Raw genomic sequence first — 8,799 nt, 5'->3', positions numbered from 1 at the left:
ACCACTGTTGCTCACAGCTTAAACTTTTCCCCAGTAGCCTGAGCCAAGGTTACGATGCAGCTGCGTCTTCGGTCCTTGGGACTGCAGGAGGGTGTGGGTGGGGTGGGTAAGGGTCACAGACCCCTACAAGGAGAATTAAACCTCATTGCTTAGAATCCGGAGTGAATACCTCACCATATCGACCACAATGTTGATTACTCTAAGGTGGTGAAGTGCATCTCCTGGATGTCTGATCTCAAAGGGCTCAGGTTTTTATTCTCTTGCTGCAGAAGAAAGTCTGAAAACTTCATATTTTCACAGTGTGGGAAACAGTTTCCTTTCTTGGTGTAGCTGGAAGACCATCAAAGGCAAAATGGATGCTTTCCTTCCCAAGAGTATTGGCCGTCCAGGCTGTCCCGGAGTGAGCCCAGGATCTGTGGTCTGAGCCCTGCTCTGGTCTGATCTGTCTCAAATACATTGGGGTGATGTTGCTTTTCCTACTGTGACTTCCCTATGAAGTGGAATAATAGTAACTATTTAACTTTCCCAGAAATGTTGGAGAAGTGTTTTTACTTGTTTGAGCTGGCAGGAGGGGTGGCAATCAGTAATAAAGGGCTCTGCAGGACTGTGCATAGGCACAAACTAATCTGGTTCAGATTAAAGACTGCTGAGTTATCCTGAGAACCAGCACTGCTTGCACAAGTGAGAGACACACAGCACCACTCACACAAGTCAAGACAAAAACTCTGAGACTGGAATTGTTTCGCTGCTCTAATTGAAGTTCTCCAAGAGCTGAAAACTGTCCTGGTCACATTGTCCAGCAGATGGGAGGGACAGTAGACCAAGCAATTACGTTCAGCATGGAAGCCGTCACCTGAATACATCCTCGTCACAAGATGGGAAATGACATTAAAATGGCTGTGGCCTGGATAGTGTTCAAGTAAAAATACCTCCTTCCTCGCCAGCAGCGTGGCTCCCTGTGGATGCACCTCAGTCAGATCCATTGCTTATGTGAACAGAGAGAACTCTTTTTCTCTCTGTAGATCTTGCCAAGCCCAGACTAGAGAGGAGGGGAGGCAGATGTCATTCTGAGAACTACCCTGAGTACTTCAAAACTGCTTTTGCTCACTGTTAAACTATGCTCGGAACACTAACACATGGGATCATCCTAATTTTCATCCTAATTTTGCCCATTGCTAGTTTACATCTATTTCTTCTGCATTCAGCGGCTCCTTCTTTGGCATTTACCCTTGTGATTAACCAATCAACTGTTTTCTGAGGCAACAAAATGTACTGGCTTCTTGTGACAGAAATTTACTTTGGTCGAGGAAGGCAAACGCATCATGTGAGGTCCCTCCTTTTGGTTAAGGAATTTTCTCTGCTCTTTGGTATTTTATGTCACCTTACTTTGTCATTGAAAACTGAATTAAAGACATGGACATTTCAAAAAAGGAAGAAACTCACAGTACTTATTTTTCCTAGATGAGTCATTTTCCTCTGAATTCCACGTTTTTGTCACATTCCAAACCTCGCAGTTAGACACTGGCATATGGAGAATTCTTCAGGCACCACTTCTCTACAGAAGGTGTATTTTGGCTTTAAAGCTTCATTCTCAGTCTTGCAAAGTACCATAGCCCAGAGTCCAGTCAATGCTTCCTTCTCCTGAGGCTGCTCTCTTTCCCTTCTCTTTATCAAGTAGAGAAATGCTCAGAAATTGGTACAGTATCAAAATACAAAACCTGCCTTATAATTGCTGAGGTAACTGGTACCAAAGCCTGGAACTGCTTGACAGCTACCTTCCCAAAGAGTTCCTTGAACCTGTTTCAAACTCGATGCAGAAGATGGCTGAGAAAGACAGCCATCTCCCAAAAAGTTGTGTGTGCTCACTGAAGCTCCATGAGGTTACAGGTCTTATTTACACATTACAAAAAATATCATTTTGTTACAGATGAACATTCATTTTCTTCCACAGGGAAGAGGAATTCTGTCAGCACTGTTCTTCCACTGACTTAGTGAGGCGTTTTTCTGGACAGTGCGTGGTTCTGACATCAGAGCTGGAGGCAGCCCACCAGAGGGCACTGGGGCAGGAGGGGCATTGGAGCACATTGCGTGAGGAGAGGCTGAAGGACCTGGCATGTTCATTTTGGAAAAGATAAGGGACAGGGCGATCTAACTGCAGTGTTCAGTTAACTATGGGGTTATAGAAGATGAAACCAGGTTCTTCTCAGCTGTGCACAGTGGAAGGACAACAGACAAAAGTCATAGCAAGGGAAATTCCAACTAGATTCTAAGGAGGGTGGCAGCTCCTGCCCATCACATTGTCTCACTGGAAATTTTCCAGTTGTCATAAAGGAGTGAAGCAATTAAAGATGGGAATTCCTTACAGCTCTGGGAAGTGTCAGGAGTGGGGCAGGGAAACAGAATGGTGCAGACCAACTGAGTGATCGAGCAGATATCTGGACTTGGAGGCAAGCTGCAAGTGTCCCAGTCTGTAACCAGCCTTGTGATCCACGGCAACGCTGCGGGCAGGGAAAGGAGAGTAGCAGCACTGCTTGGCATAGCAACAGCTTTCAATGATTCATGGCAGGATAGCAGATTCATGAGCAAACTCCTGACAGGGTCCTTCTCTTGTGATTTCCAGTAACTGCCTCTGCCAGTTGATTCTTCTGAGGCGAAGACAACCAACCTCAAAGCTCTCAGTACTGGCCACAATGCAAACACATACATCACACTCTCAATGAGGAACTGTTTGTTTTGATCCCAACCATCTAGTGAGATTCACATGACTTTTCCATTTGTTCTGCAGCTGGTGTCTCAGGAACAAAGTGATACCTGTCAGACTCTATGAAACACATCTGGCTGAGACTCCATGTTCTCATGTTCACACTTGGAAAGTGGATATTAAAACATTGAAAGCATTTTAAATTGTTTGAATTTGAACCAGGAGCTCTGATACTCACCTTTCTAGTAAAGAGATTCCATTCATCTAATGTCAGAAAAAAACAGCTTCATGGAAAAATAGGGTTTGGGAAATAAACTTGGTTTTATTTTATTCTTTATGGAGTCCTGTGAGTTTCACTCCAAAAGAGGTGCTAAGACAGAGATGAGTACTCAGAGCCTGTGCAACACCTCCATGCACAGTGTGGGTATTGCTGTGTCCAGAACTGGCTGGGTCTGAGGTCGGTGTACATAAAGCAATCGTCAGTCACAGCGTGAAAAGGAAAGGGCTGTAAATAGGCTGAGTCAACATTTAGTTCTTTTGACAGTGATCCCTGCATGCAACAGCCAAGAATCTTGGCTTTTGAGCTGCCATTCACCTCTGTTGTTTTGGCAAATCCTCTGTGAAGGAAATGTCCTTCTGCCCCAGATGCTCATTAATGGGAAGGCTATTAAATAAATATTTGTATTCTTGATTAAAAGTGATAGATTTGTGTCCATCCTTTGCCATCCTTCCCTTGCCTTACAGGCTATTATGAAATTGTGTGAAGAGAAGAACAAGAGAAAATAGCAAATACTGAAACACTTTGATTTTATTTAGAAAAACACTTGTCCCTGTCAACTCCCATTGTGTCCCCAAAAAAATGTTTTGCTAAGAGAAATTAAAATATTCAAAGCTGTGAGAAAAAGCAGTCCATGGGAAGTGCATGTTCCCCTGCTCTTCAGTAAGGAGGTACAGCATGCAGGATGGTGCCCAGCAATGCAACATGGGTGAAGAGTGGGAATGTCCTCTGTGGTGGTGGTGTCTTGGCTCTCATGTTATTTTTATGAATGTCATAGACTGAAATAGCCCCAGTGTATGGAAACACAAGTCAAATCACAGGATAACTGGAAGGGACCCCTGGGGGTCTGTAGTCCAACCTCCTGCTCAAAGGTGGGCATTCTGGAAGGTATAGACCAGGTTATGCAAAGTCTCGTCCAGCTGAGACCTGAAAATCTGTGAGGATGGAGGCTCATAAAGAGCTAGATTCATATGATACCGGGGAGTGAAAAAGAGGAGAGAAGTGTTGCCTCCCTTTGGAAGCAGTTCCCATGATGGTAAAGCACCAATGATCCCAGTGGTCCCACTTACACATTCCAAAGAAAGGTGTTCCTCCCACACCACAACCAGCAAGCACCCAACAAGATGTTCTAGAGGATTATATTACATAGCAGAGGAGAGAGACAAACCAGATACAAAATCAAAACCAATCGAATGTTGATGTCTTTAATGCACGATTCAAAATTACACATCTCATTTTTTTGTCAGAGGTAAAAAAATCAAATAGAAAAAGAGGAGAAGGATCAACCTGGGAATGGAAGATCTGCTTCATGATTCACCTAGAAAAACTGGTCTTGGTGTTTCTAGTTAGGAGAAAGACAGAATGTATAGACATAATGAATAATTCCTCATAATTTGCAAGTTTATAAGTAATCACAAATTAGAAACCATATGGAGAAAATTATACCGGGGGGAAAAAATCTCATCGTAATTTTCATTCTATGTATTTGGAAAAAATACATTTTTGGCCTTTTTTCCAAAAACTTTTATGAAATTTTTGAAAATTTGTATTTTTAAATTTTTTACTGGCAATTATTTTTTGTTAGTTTCTGCCTTTTTTTTGTGTATGTCCAAAATTTTGAGTGGATTCTTGTTACTTTTGCTCCATCTTCTTCTTTCCCTTGTATTTGGCATTGTCTTGCTTGAGGTTTTTTTTGTGGGAAAACTGAACAGTTAAAAAAATAAACTATTTGCACTGATCTAAATCCTGTCAAAAATTACACTACAAAAAGGAAATTAAAGAAGGGAAAAGATAAAACCCATTTGATCAGATGTAATCTAGGCTTATAAAGAAGAAGAGGTAGGAAGAAATATCTGGAAGTTGCTGGACCCCACCCGCCACTCTGAGCAGATTCGGTTGTGCAGAGCCTAGTTCAGCTGAGTTTTAAATGAAGGATCAGGAGTCCACAACTCCTCTGGGCTCCTGTTCCACTGGTTGACTGTCTTCACAATAAATTTTTTTCCTAATACCTCATTGAAATTCCCAGTGTTGCAGCTTGTGTCCAGCACAAGCTCTTGTCCTTTGCTGCGCACCTCCAGGTAGAATCTGGTTCAACCTTCCCTTCCATTAGATGCCTGCAGGCAACCATAAGATCTTATTTTTGTTTTCTCCATGCTGAACAAACAGAGTACCTTAACCATTTCCACATCCTTTGTCCTCAAGTCCTCTGCTTGGTTAAGTAAGGGGATGCAGTGTTTTAGCATCTCTTTTTCTGCCAGTGCATTTACAGAGTCCATCTGGTTCTTCCACACAGACTGTGCTCATTCCCACTCCAGCTAGGAGTGCTCTGATCAAGTGTGCCAGCACAGTGATTTTACAAGTCAGTCTTAAAGATATGCCCTGGGCCATGCTGTGAAGAAGAGTCAGGACTCCAGGGGGTAAAAGGGAAAAGCACTGGAGAAGGATGTTAAATGTAGGGAGACAAAATTATTTGTTTTTTCTTTTGGTACCTACTTCCCAGTTTCCAGGCATAGCTTAACGAGACCTTAAGAGATTGCCTAAGCAGGAAACATGACTGACTGAGTGACATAGCTCCTGAAAAAATTGGCATTGCCTGTTGAGAGACTGCATGATAAGGACAATTTATAGAAACTAATTAGTTAGCATTGGCAATACAGAATGTACAATGGAAAAACAGTAGCACTTCTGCTTTCCTGGCTCTAGTGAATTGCTGACTGCTAATTCCTTTCAAAATCTTATCAAGGCCAACTAAGACACAGATGGCAAAAAGGCAGCCTTGGAAAGCCCTTCCAGGTCTTCACTGCAGAAACTGTTTGCCCCAGTAGGAGATTAAACCTTCTCAGCATAGGCAGTAGATGTTGCTAATTGACTGTATTGCTGACGGGAGAGCTTACTGCACAGGTAACATCTTGATTTATATCCATGAAGTCAGACTGTCCCATACTGCCCAGGGCTGACCAGTGTAGTTGGTCCCTGTCCCCCCATCAGAGCACAAACTGCTTCTCCCGGGGCTTTTTGCAGCTCCTCAGCACAAAGCCACCCACCTGCTCATGGCCATGTGCATGGGCAAATACAGACCACTGGCAGCCCAGGCTTCCTCTCAGAACTGCAGAGATGCCCAGACTTTTGCTGGAGCTGAGGAGGAAATGGTGCTTCCACATCACTAGATGTCTCATAGAGGAATATACAACAAAAAAAAGGGTCATCAGTCCTCTTCTCTTCCAGTTCAGCTGCAAAACACATCTGTGGGCTCTCTGTCCACATGCTTAGAAATGGGCCCACAATTAGAATATTTTTTAGAAGTTCCCTCCATCAAAAGCAAAGGAAAACATATGCCCAGCCAGAGCAGGACCAGCCTGTGGCAGCAGTGACTGTCCCTCCAGAGGCACAGCAGTCACCTCCAGGCACGGCACTGCCACACAGCAGCAGGATTCTGAATCTACTGGGACACTGCCCTGGGGCTCTCTGGCATCTGGTGCCCTTGCACCCAGAGGTAGGCAGAGCTTTGTTTAGTTCACTGAACAAAGGGACTGTCAAAGCAATCAGGTTGTTTTTATTGTGAGGTGAATGTTGACATAAAGACAACAGGCTGCTTATTGAGTTTTTGTGTTATATTTGTATCATACCTCAGGTAGCATCGCAGTCTGAGTTGCTTGCTATTGTTCAAGCAACAATATTGGATGCTAGTGAGGGGCTTTTACTATTATTATCTCCCGTTTTATAACCATGCAGCTACTTTCACTTTAATATCGTATTTAGATTCTGTGCTTTCAAAATAGTTGCTTCAGTATCTGGCATTGTCACTAAAGTAAGGTATTTTGGATGTTTCCCCTGGGTCTGATCCAATTTTTTCCTGAAAAGTGTAGCAAGCGCCCCCATCCATACCAAGGCAGCTCACAATGGAGCTTTAGTGCCTAAGAAATTTTGTAATTTCCTTCTTCTAAAAATCTAGCAGACAGGTATAGTAGATAAATGCTTTGTTCATGAAGTTCAACAGATAAAGATATTGTTCGTTTTCATATTAAAATACCTCAGAAACCTCTAAGCATGGCAGAAAAGAAAGAGTTAAGCATTTTAATGTCAAATAAAGAAGTAGATACTGTTTAGTTTGCCTCTGGAATAGAACTGCTTGGCCTACAGCTCCTCAGACAAGGTCTGATGCCCTGTGATGGGCAGTGGGCTCTGCACAGCCCTTGCAGAGCAGCACCCAGCAGAGTAAAAGGCTCCTTCCAGAGAATCCAAAGACTCTGGAGACAAAGTTGGCCCAAAGAAGTGGATCCAAACCCAGAGCACTCCATCTGTGCTTCCTAGTTCCCAGTCAGGAGATGAACTGCAGCTTGGCAGGCAGAGCTGCCCTGTGGCTGGGCTCTGCTGAGGACGGGTGGGCTCAGTGCAGAGATGGGGCAGGCACTAGCACAGACCCTTGGAAAGTGAATTTCTCCTCTCCGCTCAAGCCACACACATGAAGGTAAGCACTGCCTTGTATCACGTTAGCTAAGGATTAAGCACAAGGGGACTGTGATCCAGAACAAAGTCTCCAGGTGTTACTCTCAGTGAATTGCAGTTGCTGAGCTGAAGGTGGCCCAGCAGTTCCCTGACCACTTACAGGTGAATACTGCCCAGGAGCAAGGTGAAACGCCCAAAGCAAAGCAGAGCAGGTGGACCATCACCAGGTAAATGTCTAAAGGATATTTTCTAATTATTCTACTTCTTTCTTGTATTTGCTGTGTGTGCCCCAACACTTGCATACAGAGCCGGCACCTCGCTGACTGCAAATCTGCTGGGAAATGGGTGAACTGCAATGGCACTGCAGCTGCCTGGGGGCTCAGGTACTCACTCATCCCTCCCTCTCTGTGGGAATACTGAGGCTGCAGTCATGCATATTCAATGTCAGTGGTTCCTAGAAAATGTTCACTTTGAAAACTTTTTGGATCTTTTGTGCTGCAGGAAAGGTCTTTAGCGCTTACTTGGCTGTCTGCAGGCACTTCAGCTCTCACAATGGAAGGATCTGGCTCTTTGAAGGACTTTCTCCCACAGTGAGTTTCCTTACAAGTTGCACAAAGTAAAGAAAGTTAGAGCTATGCTTCATTTCTCTCTTTTGGTTTCCACTTCTAGCTAAGAACAGGGCTTATCTGCAGTCCTTCTTTTAAAACGAGCACTGGCATGTTGCTAGTTACTGCCCTGTGCAGAGCACCTCTCCCTGCTGAGATTGTAATTCATGGTCCTTGCTGTGGGTGAAGTCACGCCCTCTTTGCTTCCTTACCTTTCCTTGTTCAGCTCTCTTTTTAGCTTTCCTCATGAAGCAGCATTCACATCACTTGCTTTGAGCCTCCACATTGCAACCGTCTGAATGAGTCACCCTGGAAAGACAGTGAGAAGCAGAGTCTCCCAGAAAGTGACTGATCTGATCTAGCTCCTCCTTGGGTTTGGCTCACTGCACCTTCCAGTGAGTTCACTGCTAAAGGGAGCACTGGGCTGGACAAAAGCACTGATTTCATCCACCACTTCCACAGTGCAACTGGTGCATCCTCCAGCATGCCTCTGTCCCCAGCACCAACCCTGCACAAGCACAGGAAAATCAACAGCTGCCTTCCTTTGGAACTCTGCCCTTCCACCACGGCTTTAATGTGCCCTCTGGGGACTGTGCACTGGAGGGAGGGACATCCCCCCAGAGCCCTGGCCCACCAACCATGCTTTTTGTCACAGCAAGGAAGGATCAAGCCAGGACTGCCACCTCAAGTGGGCTTCTCCCAGTCTTTCTGATCCGTAGCTACCAGCAAACACTGGCCATAGGAAAACACTGCATGACAGTGAGCAAGTC

Source organism: Neopelma chrysocephalum, unplaced genomic scaffold (genome assembly GCF_003984885.1).
Source record: "Neopelma chrysocephalum unplaced genomic scaffold, ASM398488v2 Primary Assembly neopelma1_95b, whole genome shotgun sequence".
Taxonomy (NCBI): domain Eukaryota; kingdom Metazoa; phylum Chordata; class Aves; order Passeriformes; family Pipridae; genus Neopelma; species Neopelma chrysocephalum.
This window is presented reverse-complemented; position numbering follows the sequence as displayed.